This window comes from Micropterus salmoides, unplaced genomic scaffold, assembly GCF_014851395.1.
Source record: "Micropterus salmoides isolate LMB-PRFRI ecotype aquatic unplaced genomic scaffold, ASM1485139v1 Ms_hic_scaffold_3971, whole genome shotgun sequence".
Classification (NCBI taxonomy): Eukaryota; Metazoa; Chordata; class Actinopteri; order Centrarchiformes; family Centrarchidae; genus Micropterus; species Micropterus salmoides.
Genome location: NW_024043341.1, coordinates 27211 through 47061, shown reverse-complemented (window position 1 = coordinate 47061; position 19851 = coordinate 27211). Strand labels below are relative to the sequence as shown.

At 49.7% G+C, this 19851-nt stretch overlaps 9 non-coding genes and 5 pseudogenes across 9 annotated transcripts; all 14 read right to left on the bottom strand.

Moving 5' to 3' along the window:
* Positions 1-95: 95 nt before the first annotated feature.
* Positions 96-208, bottom strand: LOC119885282. The gene has a single exon (XR_005441255.1). It is a non-coding gene; the product is annotated as a U5 spliceosomal RNA (small nuclear RNA).
* A 968-nt stretch (positions 209-1176) lies between these two features.
* Positions 1177-1368, bottom strand: LOC119885274. The gene has a single exon (XR_005441248.1). It is a non-coding gene; the product is annotated as a U2 spliceosomal RNA (small nuclear RNA).
* A 183-nt stretch (positions 1369-1551) lies between these two features.
* Positions 1552-1664, bottom strand: LOC119885281. The gene has a single exon (XR_005441254.1). It is a non-coding gene; the product is annotated as a U5 spliceosomal RNA (small nuclear RNA).
* A 969-nt stretch (positions 1665-2633) lies between these two features.
* Positions 2634-2811, bottom strand: LOC119885260 (annotated as a pseudogene).
* A 1456-nt stretch (positions 2812-4267) lies between these two features.
* On the bottom strand, positions 4268-4441 carry LOC119885269 (annotated as a pseudogene).
* A 183-nt stretch (positions 4442-4624) lies between these two features.
* LOC119885240 lies at positions 4625-4736 on the bottom strand. The gene has a single exon (XR_005441228.1). It is a non-coding gene; the product is annotated as a U5 spliceosomal RNA (small nuclear RNA).
* A 969-nt stretch (positions 4737-5705) lies between these two features.
* LOC119885259 lies at positions 5706-5883 on the bottom strand (annotated as a pseudogene).
* Positions 5884-7341: 1458 nt separating this feature from the next.
* On the bottom strand, positions 7342-7515 carry LOC119885268 (annotated as a pseudogene).
* A 183-nt stretch (positions 7516-7698) lies between these two features.
* Positions 7699-7811, bottom strand: LOC119885280. Its single transcript, XR_005441253.1, has one exon. It is a non-coding gene; the product is annotated as a U5 spliceosomal RNA (small nuclear RNA).
* Positions 7812-8780: 969 nt separating this feature from the next.
* On the bottom strand, positions 8781-8972 carry LOC119885263. Its single transcript, XR_005441241.1, has one exon. It is a non-coding gene; the product is annotated as a U2 spliceosomal RNA (small nuclear RNA).
* A 183-nt stretch (positions 8973-9155) lies between these two features.
* LOC119885279 lies at positions 9156-9268 on the bottom strand. The gene has a single exon (XR_005441252.1). It is a non-coding gene; the product is annotated as a U5 spliceosomal RNA (small nuclear RNA).
* Positions 9269-10237: 969 nt separating this feature from the next.
* LOC119885267 lies at positions 10238-10415 on the bottom strand (annotated as a pseudogene).
* Positions 10416-14281: 3866 nt separating this feature from the next.
* LOC119885277 lies at positions 14282-14394 on the bottom strand. Its single transcript, XR_005441251.1, has one exon. It is a non-coding gene; the product is annotated as a U5 spliceosomal RNA (small nuclear RNA).
* Positions 14395-15363: 969 nt separating this feature from the next.
* Positions 15364-15550, bottom strand: LOC119885266. Its single transcript, XR_005441243.1, has one exon. It is a non-coding gene; the product is annotated as a U2 spliceosomal RNA (small nuclear RNA).
* Positions 15551-19851: the final 4301 nt, after the last annotated feature.

Genomic DNA, 19851 nt, shown 5'->3' with positions numbered 1-19851 from the left:
CTGAGTCTCAGCACCTCCTCCCGAGCGCGCCTCGTCGCACCGCTCAACCTTGCCGGGGGCGGCGTTTTATTTCCTTTTCACAAACGCACGAGGCTCGGCCACACGGCAGAGCCTGCCAAAAATAGTTTTAACTCATTGGCGTCCCTCTCCACGGAAGTCTTTAGTAAAAGGCGAAAGACTTGTACGTTATGAAGAGAAACCCGAGTAAGTACGGGCCCCTCCTCCAGAGCCGCCGACGAGCCTAGTCGTCCCGGCCACTACCCTCACGGTAAGCCTCACTCTGCCTCTCGAGTCCCAAGTACCAGGCCACGCCCGTTCCCCTACCCCTCCCCAGGTCATGGCAGGCTCTATCCAATCGGGCTGCGGAGAGACGAAGGCCTGGCTTTTGGACAGAGGCTACCGAACGACTCGGGCTCTTGTAGCCTCTCGATGACGAGTGAGAGAAAGGGAGGGGAAATGTGGCCGATCGCTTCTCGGCCTTTTGGCCAAGACTGCAATGGCCTCCTCTTTCTGGTTAAAACCTTTGCCGGTTTGGGGCTTCGTTTTGTGTCACCAGCTTTTCTGGGAGGAGATTCACCTCATTCCTTGTGAATAAAATTTCAACTTTGCCGTAGCTGAAAAACTTTTGCAACAAGGAATTCATTGGTCCCGAGGACTGCCTACCTGTCCTCTGCCGGACTGCCACCTTGACCAGACCAAAGACGAGAAGGTAAGTGTGTTTTATTCACCGATTTAGCAGTTGTAGCAGGTTTTCTTGCTTCATTTGAGGTGTTTTAGTTTCTTGTATCCTTTCTACGCTGCGGTTCCTCCACCGTGTTGGCCAACCGTGCCGGGCCTACGGAGGCGCCGCAGTGTCCCCTCCCCACCTTCTGAGAGGCTCTATCCAATCGGAGAAATGAAGGCCTGGCTTTTGGACACAGGCTACCGAGCATCCGAAATACTCGGGCTCTCGATGACGAGTGGGAGAAAGGGAGGGGAAGTGCAGGGCACATTTAACAGCCATGCCGGTCCCAAATATCCCCTCGTCGTCTGCCAATCATAAAGTGCAAATCTCGCTGCCTTCTTCGAGGCTTCAGCTGGCCGCCCCCCCTCGACTGGCGCCTTTTTCGGGCCGGCGTCCGGCAGAGCGACGACCTCTGCGTTTGGGTCAGTATTTTGGTTTTACACAAGGCAGGAGAAGGGTGCACCGCCCCCGGAGGCACTGCAATACCGGGTCGATGCGTGGAGTGGACGGAGCAAGCCCCTCGTCTCAGCTCCCGGTGCTAAAAATCCATTTAATATGTTGCCCCCTTATAGGGGACATATCAGATATTAAACTGATAAGAACAGATACTACACTTGATCTTAGCCAAAAGGCCGAGAAGCGATAACCCCCGCTGGTTGCTTCCAGCGCCCACCTCCCGGAGCAGTTCTCCCCCTGCCGTGGCGCAGTGGTTTCAACTGCGCATAACAACGGCTGAGTCTCAGCACCTCCTCCCGAGCGCGCCTCGTCGCACCGCTCAACCTTGCCGGGGGCGGCGTTTTATTTCCTTTTCACAAACGCACGAGGCTCGGCCACACGGCAGAGCCTGCCAAAAATAGTTTTAACTCATTGGCGTCCCTCTCCACGGAAGTCTTTAGTAAAAGGCGAAAGACTTGTACGTTATGAAGAGAAACCCGAGTAAGTACGGGCCCCTCCTCCAGAGCCGCCGACGAGCCTAGTCGTCCCGGCCACTACCCTCACGGTAAGCCTCACTCTGCCTCTCGAGTCCCAAGTACCAGGCCACGCCCGTTCCCCTACCCCTCCCCAGGTCATGGCAGGCTCTATCCAATCGGGCTGCGGAGAGACGAAGGCCTGGCTTTTGGACAGAGGCTACCGAACGACTCGGGCTCTTGTAGCCTCTCGATGACGAGTGAGAGAAAGGGAGGGGAAATGTGGCCGATCGCTTCTCGGCCTTTTGGCCAAGACTGCAATGGCCTCCTCTTTCTGGTTAAAACCTTTGCCGGTTTGGGGCTTCGTTTTGTGTCACCAGCTTTTCTGGGAGGAGATTCACCTCATTCCTTGTGAATAAAATTTCAACTTTGCCGTAGCTGAAAAACTTTTGCAACAAGGAATTCATTGGTCCCGAGGACTGCCTACCTGTCCTCTGCCGGACTGCCACCTTGACCAGACCAAAGACGAGAAGGTAAGTGTGTTTTATTCACCGATTTAGCAGTTGTAGCAGGTTTTCTTGCTTCATTTGAGGTGTTTTAGTTTCTTGTATCCTTTCTACGCTGCGGTTCCTCCACCGTGTTGGCCAACCGTGCCGGGCCTACGGAGGCGCCGCAGTGTCCCCTCCCCACCTTCTGAGAGGCTCTATCCAATCGGAGAAATGAAGGCCTGGCTTTTGGACACAGGCTACCGAGCATCCGAAATACTCGGGCTCTCGATGACGAGTGGGAGAAAGGGAGGGGAAGTGCAGGGCACATTTAACAGCCATGCCGGTCCCAAATATCCCCTCGTCGTCTGCCAATCATAAAGTGCAAATCTCGCTGCCTTCTTCGAGGCTTCAGCTGGCCGCCCCCCCTCGACTGGCGCCTTTTTCGGGCCGGCGTCCGGCAGAGCGACGAACCTCTGCGTTTGGGTCAGTATTTTGGTTTTACACAAGGCAGGAGAAGGGTGCACCGCCCCCGGAGGCACTGCAATACCGGGTCGATGCGTGGAGTGGACGGAGCAAGCCCCTCGTCTCAGCTCCCGGTGCTAAAAATCCATTTAATATGTTGCCCCCTTATAGGGGACATATCAGATATTAAACTGATAAGAACAGATTTTTTTTTCTTTTGAGAAAAATTTTATTGACACTCAATTCAAACATGATTCATAATATGTCAATTCCAAGTTACCTTTTAAAATACAACACGTCAATAAATAGATAAATGTTCTCTGTAAAACAACATTTAAAAAAAGTGTTTAAAATGCATTACAGATAACGTCATAAATTAAAGGTATAAAATGGTTTTCAGCTTGTCCATGTCAGTGAGTGTCTCTGTTAAAATGTCTTCAAAGCGGAGTGCATTTGTTAAAATAAAACTCACAAAAAATAAATGGATAATAAAAGCTCTTCTCCAAGTCCACTTTGTGCAGGAGTGTAGTGAGTCCCTATCAAAGGGGAACTCATTCAGCTCCCCCAAACAGATTTGGTCTCTCGGGATCTTGTCCAGGCGCTCAGAGGAGACCCTCACCCTGTAGCTCCTTCCCACCAACCTCACCCGGAGGGTCAGGCCGCCGCTGCCTTGAACTTTCCTTGTGTGGCTCCGGCTCCTCCGTCCGAATGGGCACAGAGGCGATTCTTCTTTGTGGCTGTGTCCTAGGCCCGCCGCCTGCAGCTCTGGCCGTTTGGACCGTTGCTGCGGCCATCCGGATCACAGCCACGGGGGGGATCTGCATGTGCTTTCTTGCCAGCAAGTTTCTGGAGGTCCATATGGCGTCTTTGATGGCGGCTAGGGTGAGCCACTGTTTGGCAAATGTACGTGCTGGTATCTGATTTCCTTGGCTCACCCCGTACAGCACCAGCTGTGGTGTGAGGACCTCCCTTGCTGGCAAGTACGGGAATTGCAAGGAGCCGGCCGTTGCCCACTGTTCTACGGCAGCGCTGCACTCCCAGAGCAGATGCCTTACCGACTCAGGCGCGCCACAACCTGGTCGGGGGCAAGTTGAGTGCGCCGACATGCCCCGGGAGTGCATTACGGACCTGACTGGGAGGATCTCATGAGCCACCATCCATGACAGGTCCCGGAGTCTGTTTGGAAGAGCTGGATGGTTCACGTTGCGCCAAACTGTTGAGGGCTCGCCGAATGCAAGCCCGCGCACTGGACTCACTGGTTCCCGCTCCTGCACAACAGAAATGAGAGAGCGGTGAGTGGTTAAAACCTGCAACTCCTCCTGCTCAAGGTTAAAATGCCTTAAAAATGACTGGATAAAAGCATAGGCTGGTGGCAGGTTAAAAGACACTGGTACTTTGAGACTTGTGGGTAAGATCTTAAGTTTTCTGAGGTAGGACCCCATCCAGAACCGTGTCATTGCTGCGGTCTTGGGGTTTCTGGATGGGGCTGTGGCGGTTGCCATGTGTAGTGCTGTGTATCTGCTTCCTAGGAACAAGTGCAGGTCTGGCACTCCTTTTCCTCCTTTCTCCTTTGGCTTCTTCATCACGCTTCGTCTCAGTCTTTCCCACTTGGAGCCCCACAAAAAATAAAAGATGGCTCGTTCCAGGTCTAAGATCACTCTCCTAGGCGGGATAAAAACAGAACTGATGAGTAAAAGCAAAGGTAAAATCACTGCTTTGATGATTAAAACCTTTCCTTCTAAAGTCAGTCCTCTAAGTGTCCAGTACCCTAGTCTCTGCCTGACTTTCCCTACTATGTCTGCCCAATTTGATAAGAACAGATACTACACTTGATCTTAGCCAAAAGGCCGAGAAGCGATAACCCCCGCTGGTTGCTTCCAGCGCCCACCTCCCGGAGCAGTTCTCCCCCTGCCGTGGCGCAGTGGTTTCAACTGCGCATAACAACGGCTGAGTCTCAGCACCTCCTCCCGAGCGCGCCTCGTCGCACCGCTCAACCTTGCCGGGGGCGGCGTTTTATTTCCTTTTCACAAACGCACGAGGCTCGGCCACACGGCAGAGCCTGCCAAAAATAGTTTTAACTCATTGCGTCCCTCTCCACGGAAGTCTTTAGTAAAAGGCGAAAGACTTGTACGTTATGAAGAGAAACCCGAGTAAGTACGGGCCCCTCCTCCAGAGCCGCCGACGAGCCTAGTCGTCCCGGCCACTACCCTCACGGTAAGCCTCACTCTGCCTCTCGAGTCCCAAGTACCAGGCCACGCCCGTTCCCCTACCCCTCCCCAGGTCATGGCAGGCTCTATCCAATCGGGCTGCGGAGAGACGAAGGCCTGGCTTTTGGACAGAGGCTACCGAACGACTCGGGCTCTTGTAGCCTCTCGATGACGAGTGAGAGAAAGGGAGGGGAAATGTGGCCGATCGCTTCTCGGCCTTTTGGCCAAGACTGCAATGGCCTCCTCTTTCTGGTTAAAACCTTTGCCGGTTTGGGGCTTCGTTTTGTGTCACCAGCTTTTCTGGGAGGAGATTCACCTCATTCCTTGTGAATAAAATTTCAACTTTGCCGTAGCTGAAAAACTTTTGCAACAAGGAATTCATTGGTCCCGAGGACTGCCTACCTGTCCTCTGCCGGACTGCCACCTTGACCAGACCAAAGACGAGAAGGTAAGTGTGTTTTATTCACCGATTTAGCAGTTGTAGCAGGTTTTCTTGCTTCATTTGAGGTGTTTTAGTTTCTTGTATCCTTTCTACGCTGCGGTTCCTCCACCGTGTTGGCCAACCGTGCCGGGCCTACGGAGGCGCCGCAGTGTCCCCTCCCCACCTTCTGAGAGGCTCTATCCAATCGGAGAAATGAAGGCCTGGCTTTTGGACACAGGCTACCGAGCATCCGAAATACTCGGGCTCTCGATGACGAGTGGGAGAAAGGGAGGGGAAGTGCAGGGCACATTTAACAGCCATGCCGGTCCCAAATATCCCCTCGTCGTCTGCCAATCATAAAGTGCAAATCTCGCTGCCTTCTTCGAGGCTTCAGCTGGCCGCCCCCCCTCGACTGGCGCCTTTTTCGGGCCGGCGTCCGGCAGAGCGACGAACCTCTGCGTTTGGGTCAGTATTTTGGTTTTACACAAGGCAGGAGAAGGGTGCACCGCCCCCGGAGGCACTGCAATACCGGGTCGATGCGTGGAGTGGACGGAGCAAGCCCCTCGTCTCAGCTCCCGGTGCTAAAAATCCATTTAATATGTTGCCCCCTTATAGGGGACATATCAGATATTAAACTGATAAGAACAGATTTTTTTTTCTTTTGAGAAAAATTTTATTGACACTCAATTCAAACATGATTCATAATATGTCAATTCCAAGTTACCCTTTTAAAATACAACACGTCAATAAATAGATAAATGTTCTCTGTAAAACAACATTTAAAAAAAAGTGTTTAAAATGCATTACAGATAACGTCATAAATTAAAGGTATAAAATGGTTTTCAGCTTGTCCATGTCAGTGAGTGTCTCTGTTAAAATGTCTTCAAAGCGGAGTGCATTTGTTAAAATAAAACTCACAAAAAATAAATGGATAATAAAAGCTCTTCTCCAAGTCCACTTTGTGCAGGAGTGTAGTGAGTCCCTATCAAAGGGGAACTCATTCAGCTCCCCCAAACAGATTTGGTCTCTCGGGATCTTGTCCAGGCGCTCAGAGGAGACCCTCACCCTGTAGCTCCTTCCCACCAACCTCACCCGGAGGGTCAGGCCGCCGCTGCCTTGAACTTTCCTTGTGTGGCTCCGGCTCCTCCGTCCGAATGGGCACAGAGGCGATTCTTCTTTGTGGCTGTGTCCTAGGCCCGCCGCCTGCAGCTCTGGCCGTTTGGACCGTTGCTGCGGCCATCCGGATCACAGCCACGGGGGGGATCTGCATGTGCTTTCTTGCCAGCAAGTTTCTGGAGGTCCATATGGCGTCTTTGATGGCGGCTAGGGTGAGCCACTGTTTGGCAAATGTACGTGCTGGTATCTGATTTCCTTGGCTCACCCCGTACAGCACCAGCTGTGGTGTGAGGACCTCCCTTGCTGGCAAGTACGGGAATTGCAAGGAGCCGGCCGTTGCCCACTGTTCTACGGCAGCGCTGCACTCCCAGAGCAGATGCCTTACCGACTCAGGCGCGCCACAACCTGGTCGGGGGCAAGTTGAGTGCGCCGACATGCCCCGGGAGTGCATTACGGACCTGACTGGGAGGATCTCATGAGCCACCATCCATGACAGGTCCCGGAGTCTGTTTGGAAGAGCTGGATGGTTCACGTTGCGCCAAACTGTTGAGGGCTCGCCGAATGCAAGCCCGCGCACTGGACTCACTGGTTCCCGCTCCTGCACAACAGAAATGAGAGAGCGGTGAGTGGTTAAAACCTGCAACTCCTCCTGCTCAAGGTTAAAATGCCTTAAAAATGACTGGATAAAAGCATAGGCTGGTGGCAGGTTAAAAGACACTGGTACTTTGAGACTTGTGGGTAAGATCTTAAGTTTTCTGAGGTAGGACCCCATCCAGAACCGTGTCATTGCTGCGGTCTTGGGGTTTCTGGATGGGGCTGTGGCGGTTGCCATGTGTAGTGCTGTGTATCTGCTTCCTAGGAACAAGTGCAGGTCTGGCACTCCTTTTCCTCCTTTCTCCTTTGGCTTCTTCATCACGCTTCGTCTCAGTCTTTCCCACTTGGAGCCCCACAAAAAATAAAAGATGGCTCGTTCCAGGTCTAAGATCACTCTCCTAGGCGGGATAAAAACAGAACTGATGAGTAAAAGCAAAGGTAAAATCACTGCTTTGATGATTAAAACCTTTCCTTCTAAAGTCAGTCCTCTAAGTGTCCAGTACCCTAGTCTCTGCCTGACTTTCCCTACTATGTCTGCCCAATTTGATAAGAACAGATACTACACTTGATCTTAGCCAAAAGGCCGAGAAGCGATAACCCCCGCTGGTTGCTTCCAGCGCCCACCTCCCGGAGCAGTTCTCCCCCTGCCGTGGCGCAGTGGTTTCAACTGCGCATAACAACGGCTGAGTCTCAGCACCTCCTCCCGAGCGCGCCTCGTCGCACCGCTCAACCTTGCCGGGGGCGGCGTTTTATTTCCTTTTCACAAACGCACGAGGCTCGGCCACACGGCAGAGCCTGCCAAAAATAGTTTTAACTCATTGGCGTCCCTCTCCACGGAAGTCTTTAGTAAAAGGCGAAAGACTTGTACGTTATGAAGAGAAACCCGAGTAAGTACGGGCCCCTCCTCCAGAGCCGCCGACGAGCCTAGTCGTCCCGGCCACTACCCTCACGGTAAGCCTCACTCTGCCTCTCGAGTCCCAAGTACCAGGCCACGCCCGTTCCCCTACCCCTCCCCAGGTCATGGCAGGCTCTATCCAATCGGGCTGCGGAGAGACGAAGGCCTGGCTTTTGGACAGAGGCTACCGAACGACTCGGGCTCTTGTAGCCTCTCGATGACGAGTGAGAGAAAGGGAGGGGAAATGTGGCCGATCGCTTCTCGGCCTTTTGGCCAAGACTGCAATGGCCTCCTCTTTCTGGTTAAAACCTTTGCCGGTTTGGGGCTTCGTTTTGTGTCACCAGCTTTTCTGGGAGGAGATTCACCTCATTCCTTGTGAATAAAATTTCAACTTTGCCGTAGCTGAAAAACTTTTGCAACAAGGAATTCATTGGTCCCGAGGACTGCCTACCTGTCCTCTGCCGGACTGCCACCTTGACCAGACCAAAGACGAGAAGGTAAGTGTGTTTTATTCACCGATTTAGCAGTTGTAGCAGGTTTTCTTGCTTCATTTGAGGTGTTTTAGTTTCTTGTATCCTTTCTACGCTGCGGTTCCTCCACCGTGTTGGCCAACCGTGCCGGGCCTACGGAGGCGCCGCAGTGTCCCCTCCCCACCTTCTGAGAGGCTCTATCCAATCGGAGAAATGAAGGCCTGGCTTTTGGACACAGGCTACCGAGCATCCGAAATACTCGGGCTCTCGATGACGAGTGGGAGAAAGGGAGGGGAAGTGCAGGGCACATTTAACAGCCATGCCGGTCCCAAATATCCCCTCGTCGTCTGCCAATCATAAAGTGCAAATCTCGCTGCCTTCTTCGAGGCTTCAGCTGGCCGCCCCCCCTCGACTGGCGCCTTTTTCGGGCCGGCGTCCGGCAGAGCGACGAACCTCTGCGTTTGGGTCAGTATTTTGGTTTTACACAAGGCAGGAGAAGGGTGCACCGCCCCCGGAGGCACTGCAATACCGGGTCGATGCGTGGAGTGGACGGAGCAAGCCCCTCGTCTCAGCTCCCGGTGCTAAAAATCCATTTAATATGTTGCCCCCTTATAGGGGACATATCAGATATTAAACTGATAAGAACAGATACTACACTTGATCTTAGCCAAAAGGCCGAGAAGCGATAACCCCCGCTGGTTGCTTCCAGCGCCCACCTCCCGGAGCAGTTCTCCCCCTGCCGTGGCGCAGTGGTTTCAACTGCGCATAACAACGGCTGAGTCTCAGCACCTCCTCCCGAGCGCGCCTCGTCGCACCGCTCAACCTTGCCGGGGGCGGCGTTTTATTTCCTTTTCACAAACGCACGAGGCTCGGCCACACGGCAGAGCCTGCCAAAAATAGTTTTAACTCATTGGCGTCCCTCTCCACGGAAGTCTTTAGTAAAAGGCGAAAGACTTGTACGTTATGAAGAGAAACCCGAGTAAGTACGGGCCCCTCCTCCAGAGCCGCCGACGAGCCTAGTCGTCCCGGCCACTACCCTCACGGTAAGCCTCACTCTGCCTCTCGAGTCCCAAGTACCAGGCCACGCCCGTTCCCCTACCCCTCCCCAGGTCATGGCAGGCTCTATCCAATCGGGCTGCGGAGAGACGAAGGCCTGGCTTTTGGACAGAGGCTACCGAACGACTCGGGCTCTTGTAGCCTCTCGATGACGAGTGAGAGAAAGGGAGGGGAAATGTGGCCGATCGCTTCTCGGCCTTTTGGCCAAGACTGCAATGGCCTCCTCTTTCTGGTTAAAACCTTTGCCGGTTTGGGGCTTCGTTTTGTGTCACCAGCTTTTCTGGGAGGAGATTCACCTCATTCCTTGTGAATAAAATTTCAACTTTGCCGTAGCTGAAAAACTTTTGCAACAAGGAATTCATTGGTCCCGAGGACTGCCTACCTGTCCTCTGCCGGACTGCCACCTTGACCAGACCAAAGACGAGAAGGTAAGTGTGTTTTATTCACCGATTTAGCAGTTGTAGCAGGTTTTCTTGCTTCATTTGAGGTGTTTTAGTTTCTTGTATCCTTTCTACGCTGCGGTTCCTCCACCGTGTTGGCCAACCGTGCCGGGCCTACGGAGGCGCCGCAGTGTCCCCTCCCCACCTTCTGAGAGGCTCTATCCAATCGGAGAAATGAAGGCCTGGCTTTTGGACACAGGCTACCGAGCATCCGAAATACTCGGGCTCTCGATGACGAGTGGGAGAAAGGGAGGGGAAGTGCAGGGCACATTTAACAGCCATGCCGGTCCCAAATATCCCCTCGTCGTCTGCCAATCATAAAGTGCAAATCTCGCTGCCTTCTTCGAGGCTTCAGCTGGCCGCCCCCCCTCGACTGGCGCCTTTTTCGGGCCGGCGTCCGGCAGAGCGACGAACCTCTGCGTTTGGGTCAGTATTTTGGTTTTACACAAGGCAGGAGAAGGGTGCACCACCCCCGGAGGCACTGCAATACCGGGTCGATGCGTGGAGTGGACGGAGCAAGCCCCTCGTCTCAGCTCCCGGTGCTAAAAATCCATTTAATATGTTGCCCCCTTATAGGGGACATATCAGATATTAAACTGAGAAGAACAGATTTTTTTTTCTTTTGAGAAAAATTTTATTGACACTCAATTCAAACATGATTCATAATATGTCAATTCCAAGTTACCTTTTAAAATACAACATGTCAATAAATAGATAAATGTTCTCTGTAAAGCAACATTTAAAAAAAGTGTTTAAAATGCATTACAGATAACGTCATAAATTAAAGGTATAAAATGGTTTTCAGCTTGTCCATGTCTGTGAGTGTCTGTTAAAAGTCTTCAAAGCGGAGTGCATTTGTTAAAATAAAACTCACAAAAAATAAATGGATAATAAAAGCTCTTCTCCAAGTCCACTGTTGTGCAGGAGTGTAGTGAGTCCCTATCAAAGGGGAACTCATTCAGCTCCCCCAAAAGATTTGGACTCTCGGGATCTTGTGCAGGCGCTCAGAGGAGACCCTCACCCTGTAGCTCCTTCCCACCAACCTCACCCGGAGGGTCAGGCCGCCGCTGCCTTGAACTTTCCTTGTGTGGCTCCGGCTCCTCCGTCCGAATGGGCACAGAGGCGATTCTTCTTTGTGGCTGTGTCCTAGGCCCGCCGCCTGCAGCTCTGGCCGTTTGGACCGTTGCTGCGGCCATCCGGATCACAGCCACGGGGGGGATCTGCATGTGCTTTCTTGCCAGCAAGTTTCTGGAGGTCCATATGGCGTCTTTGATGGCGGCTAGGGTGAGCCACTGTTTGGCAAATGTACGTGCTGGTATCTGATTTCCTTGGCTCACCCCGTACAGCACCAGCTGTGGTGTGAGGACCTCCCTTGCTGGCAAGTACGGGAATTGCAAGGAGCCGGCCGTTGCCCACTGTTCTACGGCAGCGCTGCACTCCCAGAGCAGATGCCTTACCGACTCAGGCGCGCCACAACCTGGTCGGGGGCAAGTTGAGTGCGCCGACATGCCCCGGGAGTGCATTACGGACCTGACTGGGAGGATCTCATGAGCCACCATCCATGACAGGTCCCGGAGTCTGTTTGGAAGAGCTGGATGGTTCACGTTGCGCCAAACTGTTGAGGGCTCGCCGAATGCAAGCCCGCGCACTGGACTCACTGGTTCCCGCTCCTGCACAACAGAAATGAGAGAGCGGTGAGTGGTTAAAACCTGCAACTCCTCCTGCTCAAGGTTAAAATGCCTTAAAAATGACTGGATAAAAGCATAGGCTGGTGGCAGGTTAAAAGACACTGGTACTTTGAGACTTGTGGGTAAGATCTTAAGTTTTCTGAGGTAGGACCCCATCCAGAACCGTGTCATTGCTGCGGTCTTGGGGTTTCTGGATGGGGCTGTGGCGGTTGCCATGTGTAGTGCTGTGTATCTGCTTCCTAGGAACAAGTGCAGGTCTGGCACTCCTTTTCCTCCTTTCTCCTTTGGCTTCTTCATCACGCTTCGTCTCAGTCTTTCCCACTTGGAGCCCCACAAAAAATAAAAGATGGCTCGTTCCAGGTCTAAGATCACTCTCCTAGGCGGGATAAAAACAGAACTGATGAGTAAAAGCAAAGGTAAAATCACTGCTTTGATGATTAAAACCTTTCCTTCTAAAGTCAGTCCTCTAAGTGTCCAGTACCCTAGTCTCTGCCTGACTTTCCCTACTATGTCTGCCCAATTTGTTTTCCCCTCCCCCTCCCTATCAAACCTGATCCCAAGTATTTTTTGGTCAGTCTGGGTCACAGTCAGGGGGAGTCCTGTCGTCTCAGTCGCTGTCCACGGTCCATAAAAATGGGCTTGGGTCTTGCTTCTGTTCAGCTTTGACCCAGAGGCCTGTCCGAACCAGTCAGTCAAGTCCAGCGTCCTGTTGACAGATAAAAGGTCAGTGCATAAAATGTTGATGTCGTCCATATATAAAATACATTTTGTCTCGAGTCCCCCGCTCCCTGGGACTCCTACCCCATGGATTCGTTGGTCCCTTCTCAAGGTCTGTGCCAGTGGTTCTATACAGATAACGTAGAGGAGGGCAGATAACGGATCAAAAAAAAAAAGGGGGGATTTCAAATGTTTAAAAACACAGCAGTTAGTGGATTTCTTGTGAATGGAGCTCTTCCTTCATTCTCATGGGTGAGAGATGACGGGGTTGAGCTCCATTTCCCTTTCGGACTCTAGGAGTTGGCCTCTGACGCAGGGTTGCATTGAGCTTTGAGTCCTTAGGGGTTGATTGCAGAGCTATAGTTAAAAAAGAGACTTCATTAGGCGAATTGGAGGGGAAGACTCTGGGCTCCTCCACAGATGAACTGTCTGAGTAGCTCTCAGCTCTTCCCCTCTTTTCCGAGGCTCCAGGAGACTCAGAAGACAATTCTGAAATTAGTCTCTTGGCCGGCTGGGCATTGGGGAGGGGGACATCCTCGCTATCACTCTGTGACTGGCCAAATTTTTGTTCTGAGCCAGTCACTGAGCTAGCTCCGCCTTCTGCCTGCACTGCCACTGCTTCCTCCCTGTTCTCCACTTGTGGGGCAGCTGCAGGCCCCTCCCCTTCTCCCGCCTCTACTGGTCCTTCTCCTCCAATCACAGGATTTGGCGGGAGATTTGAATTCTCCAGCCCAGCCTCTTCAATTAGCTCTCTAACTGCTTCGTCTTGTCCGCCATTTTGTGCCTTTGCTGCCTTTAATTTGTTGGCAAACGACTTAGGGCAATCTCTGAAGAGGTGGTTTGTTTCTCCACAAAGATTGCACTTTCTGCCATTGGTGCATTCCTCGAAAGTATGCCCAATTTCTCTACATTTACCACAAATGATCTGCTGGCACGCTTCTGCCAGGTGCCCATTCTCACCACACTTGCGGCAGAGTTTGGGCTGGCCCTGGTAATGAATGTAGCCCCTGTTGTTTCCCAGAACTATCATGGATGGCAGATGTTTCAGGCCCTGGAAGCCTTGAGGGTCTTGCCATTGTTGGATGGGGACCCTCCAAGCGCAATTCCAGATGCCATCCTCATCTCTCACTTTGGTAGCCTGGCCTTTAACAGTGCAAAATCTGCCCAGCCACAAACAAATGTCATCTGCATTCACAGTCTCATTGAACATTCTGACAATTACCGTTTTAGCGGCATTATCAGTCAGTTTCTCAACATTAAATGCAGTAAACTGGGGTTTTTCATTTTCGAAGCGTGTCCAGAAATCTCTGAACACGGCAGCAGAGACAAAACTCACATCGAAACCTTTTCCAAATGGCAGAGTCAAAATACAATTTATATCCTGCGGGGAGAATTTCAAAATGTTCTGGATCATTTTCCTTGAGAAGTCCAGCCTTGACATAACAAGGGTTTTCCCATCTTTTTCTTTGAATGTAAATCTGACACTGTGGTGCCTCCTCATGCCGGCATGGTTGGCCGCCATGGTGGAGGCACCACAACGTAAAAGTGGTAAAAAGAAGCTAAAACACCTAAAACAGTCTAAAACCAAGTCAACTAAAATAAGGTAAAAGAATGCTCTAAAAAGAGCAATAAAATCTACTAAAAATGTTAGAAAGGTGAATAAAACACACTTACCTTGTCTTGTTTGGCCTGGTCGAGATGTTATTCCGGCAGAGTACAGGTAAGCAGTCCTCTGAACCAATGAATTCCTTTGTGTGAAATAATTTCAACTACAACAAAGTTGAAATTTTATTCACAAGGAATAATGTGAGTATCCTCCCAAAAACCTGGTAACACTTCGCCACAAACAGGCAAAAGTTTTATCCAGACACAGGAGGCGATCGCAGTCTTAGCCAAAAGGCCGAGAAGCGATAACCCCCGCTGGTTGCTTCCAGCGCCCACCTCCCGGAGCAGTTCTCCCCCTGCCGTGGCGCAGTGGTTTCAACTGCGCATAACAACGGCTGAGTCTCAGCACCTCCTCCCGAGCGCGCCTCGTCGCACCGCTCAACCTTGCCGGGGGCGGCGTTTTATTTCCTTTTCACAAACGCACGAGGCTCGGCCACACGGCAGAGCCTGCCAAAAATAGTTTTAACTCATTGGCGTCCCTCTCCACGGAAGTCTTTAGTAAAAGGCGAAAGACTTGTACGTTATGAAGAGAAACCCGAGTAAGTACGGGCCCCTCCTCCAGAGCCGCCGACGAGCCTAGTCGTCCCGGCCACTACCCTCACGGTAAGCCTCACTCTGCCTCTCGAGTCCCAAGTACCAGGCCACGCCCGTTCCCCTACCCCTCCCCAGGTCATGGCAGGCTCTATCCAATCGGGCTGCGGAGAGACGAAGGCCTGGCTTTTGGACAGAGGCTACCGAACGACTCGGGCTCTTGTAGCCTCTCGATGACGAGTGAGAGAAAGGGAGGGGAAATGTGGCCGATCGCTTCTCGGCCTTTTGGCCAAGACTGCAATGGCCTCCTCTTTCTGGTTAAAACCTTTGCCGGTTTGGGGCTTCGTTTTGTGTCACCAGCTTTTCTGGGAGGAGATTCACCTCATTCCTTGTGAATAAAATTTCAACTTTGCCGTAGCTGAAAAACTTTTGCAACAAGGAATTCATTGGTCCCGAGGACTGCCTACCTGTCCTCTGCCGGACTGCCACCTTGACCAGACCAAAGACGAGAAGGTAAGTGTGTTTTATTCACCGATTTAGCAGTTGTAGCAGGTTTTCTTGCTTCATTTGAGGTGTTTTAGTTTCTTGTATCCTTTCTACGCTGCGGTTCCTCCACCGTGTTGGCCAACCGTGCCGGGCCTACGGAGGCGCCGCAGTGTCCCCTCCCCACCTTCTGAGAGGCTCTATCCAATCGGAGAAATGAAGGCCTGGCTTTTGGACACAGGCTACCGAGCATCCGAAATACTCGGGCTCTCGATGACGAGTGGGAGAAAGGGAGGGGAAGTGCAGGGCACATTTAACAGCCATGCCGGTCCCAAATATCCCCTCGTCGTCTGCCAATCATAAAGTGCAAATCTCGCTGCCTTCTTCGAGGCTTCAGCTGGCCGCCCCCCCTCGACTGGCGCCTTTTTCGGGCCGGCGTCCGGCAGAGCGACGAACCTCTGCGTTTGGGTCAGTATTTTGGTTTTACACAAGGCAGGAGAAGGGTGCACCGCCCCCGGAGGCACTGCAATACCGGGTCGATGCGTGGAGTGGACGGAGCAAGCCCCTCGTCTCAGCTCCCGGTGCTAAAAATCCATTTAATATGTTGCCCCCTTATAGGGGACATATCAGATATTAAACTGATAAGAACAGATTTTTTTTTTTTTTTTTTTTTTGGAAAATATAATTTATTTGTGACATAAACATTCAATACACACATTTCAGTACTTACATCCCACCTATATTAATCCCACATCCAACACAAAACAACAATCCTCCCCCTCGGCATCTCTATACACAGTGTCCCTTTGTTACCTTAATTAGTAAAAAAAAAAAAAAAAAAAAAAAAACGACATCAACAAAACACAAGGTATACATCAATAACTCATGGAACCCAGTTCTCGAGCCCTCTCTTTTTTTCTTTTTTTCCCATTACGATGCATGGCATGTATGCATGAAGAGACCATAACAAAACCACTCCCATAACCATCATAATAAATCCACAACACCTTCTGTTGACCTCTATGAATTACCATAAATCATTTTCCATCTGTCTTTGATCGAGTCAATACCCCATTTTCTGATCTCTAATTGGTATCGCCTCTCTATTGAGTCTTCAATGCTCTTTATAGTTCCCAACACTGACCACTTGCTTCCTCCATTTAGCCCATCACATCTTACCTCCCACAACTTGTACTTTACTATAGATACGAGAAGCACTACTTTATGCAGTTTCTCCCTCTCCATATTAAATTCCATGTAAAGAACCCCTTCCCATGTCATATCCCTCAAAGACACAAACTTTTTACCCAACCCCTCCCAAATTTGTTGTGCGAAAAAACACTCAAATAATGCATGTTCCACCGTTTCTTTTCCCAAACATCCCTCTCTTGGACAGTACTTACTTCTTGTTAGGCCGTGATTAAACAAGGTGTTTCTTACTGCTAATCTCCTGTGAAGCACCAACCAATTAAAATCTTTCAACTGATTGTCCAACTGCTTAAACTGTGTTCTCTTCCATACTTCAGAAGGAATATGAACAGTTTCTCTTGGGTTGAACCTGGCCATCAATTCCTCATACAGTTTTCTATGATTGAGTACTAAATGACTATCCCAACACTCCTTGTACTTCTTTGCCCAACTGATTATTCCTTTATAGTACAAAGGCATAACCTCAGCTTTGGGAGACCTGTTATCCCATGCTACCCCTAAGGGCCTCAAATGCATAGCAAGCCAAAATTTCATTAAAGAGTGACATTTATGTTTTGGAGGTGACATAGTTATTTTACAGATATTTGAAAAAAAAATCACGTTCAACTTCAACCTGACATTTGGCATGTCTTTACCTCCTCTCTCAATGGGCTGGTACATTATTTCTCTTTTAATATATTCATACCCTCCCCACATGAAATTAAACAACATCCTTTGCAACTTTAAGCAAATCATTGCCGTCATGGGAAAAACACATGCCACATGAAGTAAGGCTGGCAATATATCGGCTTTTATAGCTAGGACTTTGCCACTGAATGACAGTTTTCTCAATTTCCACATGTTGAGCTTTGATAGCACTTTAGCTAATCTTACCTCCCAATTACTTTCAACATCATCCTTATTACCAAAGGATATACCCAATAATGTCATCGGCCCCGCGCACAGGGCAAGCCCATATGGCTTGTCATTCCTATCCTTCCACCTTCCCAGATATTTAATCAGTGACTTCCCTTTATTAATCCTAGACCCTGAAGCACTCGAGAACACTTCAATAACATTAATAGCTTCCTTTAAACAAAAGTCATTTTCTAAATACAATACAGTGTCGTCTGCAAACTGAGATATAACCAATGTTTCCCCACCTGGCAACGGTAGACCCCTGATTTTAGCATTTTTTCTAATTGCACATGCCAAAATTTCAATAAACACAACATACAAAGGGGCTGATGCAGGGCACCCCTGCCTGACGCCCCTGGTTTGCTTAAACAAAACTCCCATGTTGCCATTGACATTAACTCTACTTCCTACCTCTGTGTATAAAATCTTCAGCCAACTTCTAAATCTTTTACCAAACCCAAATCTTTCCAAAATCCTAAATAAAAATTTGTGATTGACCCTATCAAAAGCTTTTTCCTGATCAAGACTGAGCACAATAAGGGGAAAATTTCTATCCTCGGAATAGGCTAGTACATCTCTGTGCATTTGCAGATTCCATTGTATCTGTCTGCCTTGTACTGCACAAGTTTGATCCAGTCCTATAATGAACTCCAAGGCGGATACCAACCTGTTTGTTAGAATTTTACTAAAAATCTTATAATCTGTGCACAACATCGTTAAGGGTCTGTAGTTGGATATATCTCGAACGTCCCCTTTTTTATATAGCAGGGAAATCACCCCCTCTCTCATTGTGCTCCCCATTATCCCAGATGTGCAAATGAAAGTAAACAAATCTAACAACTGAGGCCCAATATCTTCCCAGAAAACCAAGTAAAATTCTTTTGTAAGTCCATCCACTCCTGGCACCTTCCCTTTCTTTAAAGACTGAAGCGCCTTCAAAATTTCTTCCAATTGTATGTCTTTATCCAACTCTAGTTTCAGATAGTCGGGGATTGAGCTATCTACATTATTCAACAGCAGTGAACCCTTACTATAATCTACTATTTCTGCGCTAAAAAACTTGGAATAATTACCCGAAGCAATTTCTACCAGCCCTTCCGGATCGTCAATTTCCTCCCCTCGTTCATTTAGAAGGGAGGCTATTCTCCTTCTCTTTGCCCGTACTTTAGACTGCTTGAAAAAATAGGATGAACATTTCTCATCCTTTTCCCATTTTTCATCAAGACTCCTGAATTTATAAGCCTCAGCCCTCTTATGAAAAAATAGCCTCTGCTCGTTTTGCCAGCGTTTCAATAATTCCTCATCTATGCGCTCACCAGTGTTTTGTTGTGCCATTAAATTTTCTATTGATTTTTGCAATTGATAATATTCTTTAAACTCCGCTTTTCTGGATTCTTTTGAGTACACCTGTATGTAATGTTTAATACGGACCTTTGTGCTTTCCCACCATCCAGATACATTACCATAAAACATCTTCATTTTAATGCACTCCTTGAAGAAACTCCTGAACCCTACCCTAAACTGCCGGGCTCCAAGAATACTGTTATTCAATTTCCAGTACCCTTTCCCAAAACATGTCACCTTCAGGTTTAATACAACAGAGAGCATGTTGTGATCTGAGTAGAAAACAGGTGACACTTGTGCCTCAAACACCTGAAAATCTAACGGACAAAAAATATAATCTATTCTACTCCGTGCCCCTCTACTGTTTCCCCATGTGAAACCAGGGTCATCAGAGTTAAAACTCCTAAAACTATCAACTAAACTGTACTTTTTTACCAAACTATGGAAGTTAACTCCCATGTTTTTGCCCTCACTAGGAGAGTTGAAATCACCTCCAACGATTACATGACGATTGGTCATGAAAACGGTGTCTAACTTAAGAAATAGCTCATTTCGTTCTTTTGGTGCAGCATGGGCATATATATTTACCACTCTTAAACTCTTACCCTTCCAGTCAACATCTGTGACCAAAACCCTCCCCTGTATCACAGAAAAACTCCCGACTATTTTAACTTCCACATTCCCACTTAACGTCCCCACCCCAGATGAGTGAACACCCCCAATGCTCCATCTAGAGTCCCCTTTAACCCACTCTTTTGTGAACCCCTTCACATCCTCCACAGTCTTTAGGTGGACCTCTTGCAAGAGGCACAAAGAAAAATCCACTGAACTTAAATGAGAAAAAACTACTGCTCTCTTTGATGCATTTCTCAACCCCCTCACATTTATAGTTAATATATGAAATAAAGACAGACTATGACAAAAAAAAAAAAAATGGAGGAAGTCACAGAAAAAAAGGAGCCCATGGCTTTCTTGGGAAAGAGCTCTTCCACCAATCATGGGTGAGAGTACGGGGTTGAGCTCCTTCAGTGGGAAGGAGAGCCTCTGACGGAGGGGCTAGCTTCTGAGAGTACGGGATGCAGAGCTTAGTTCGGGGCAGGAGGCAATCCGAGGAGAAGACAGCTCCTCCAGGGAGGCTGTCTGAGTACCTCTCAGCTGGAACCTTACTCCTGGACCATGCAGTCAGATGCAATTCTGGGTTAACTCCTCCCCAGCTGGGCATTGGGGAGGCAACATCCTCGCTGCCTCTGCGCTGCCCCCCTCCTTTGCCGCATTGTCAGTGATCTCCTGCACCTGTCCAGTCTCCTTCCCTCCTGCATTTCTTCCCAAACCTCAGAAACAAGTACCCCAAACCTGTTCGCCTCCAACAGCAGGAGGCGGGAGATTTGAAAGCAACAAGCCTCGTCTTTGCCCTCTTTCTCTTACTTTTTCCTCCTTTCTTCCCCGCTGCCACTCAATAACAGAAGAAGCCTCCTCCAAACTCTCAGCTTCTCCCCCCTGCTTCCCCCAGGCGTCCTCGCTCTCTGCCTGGACTGA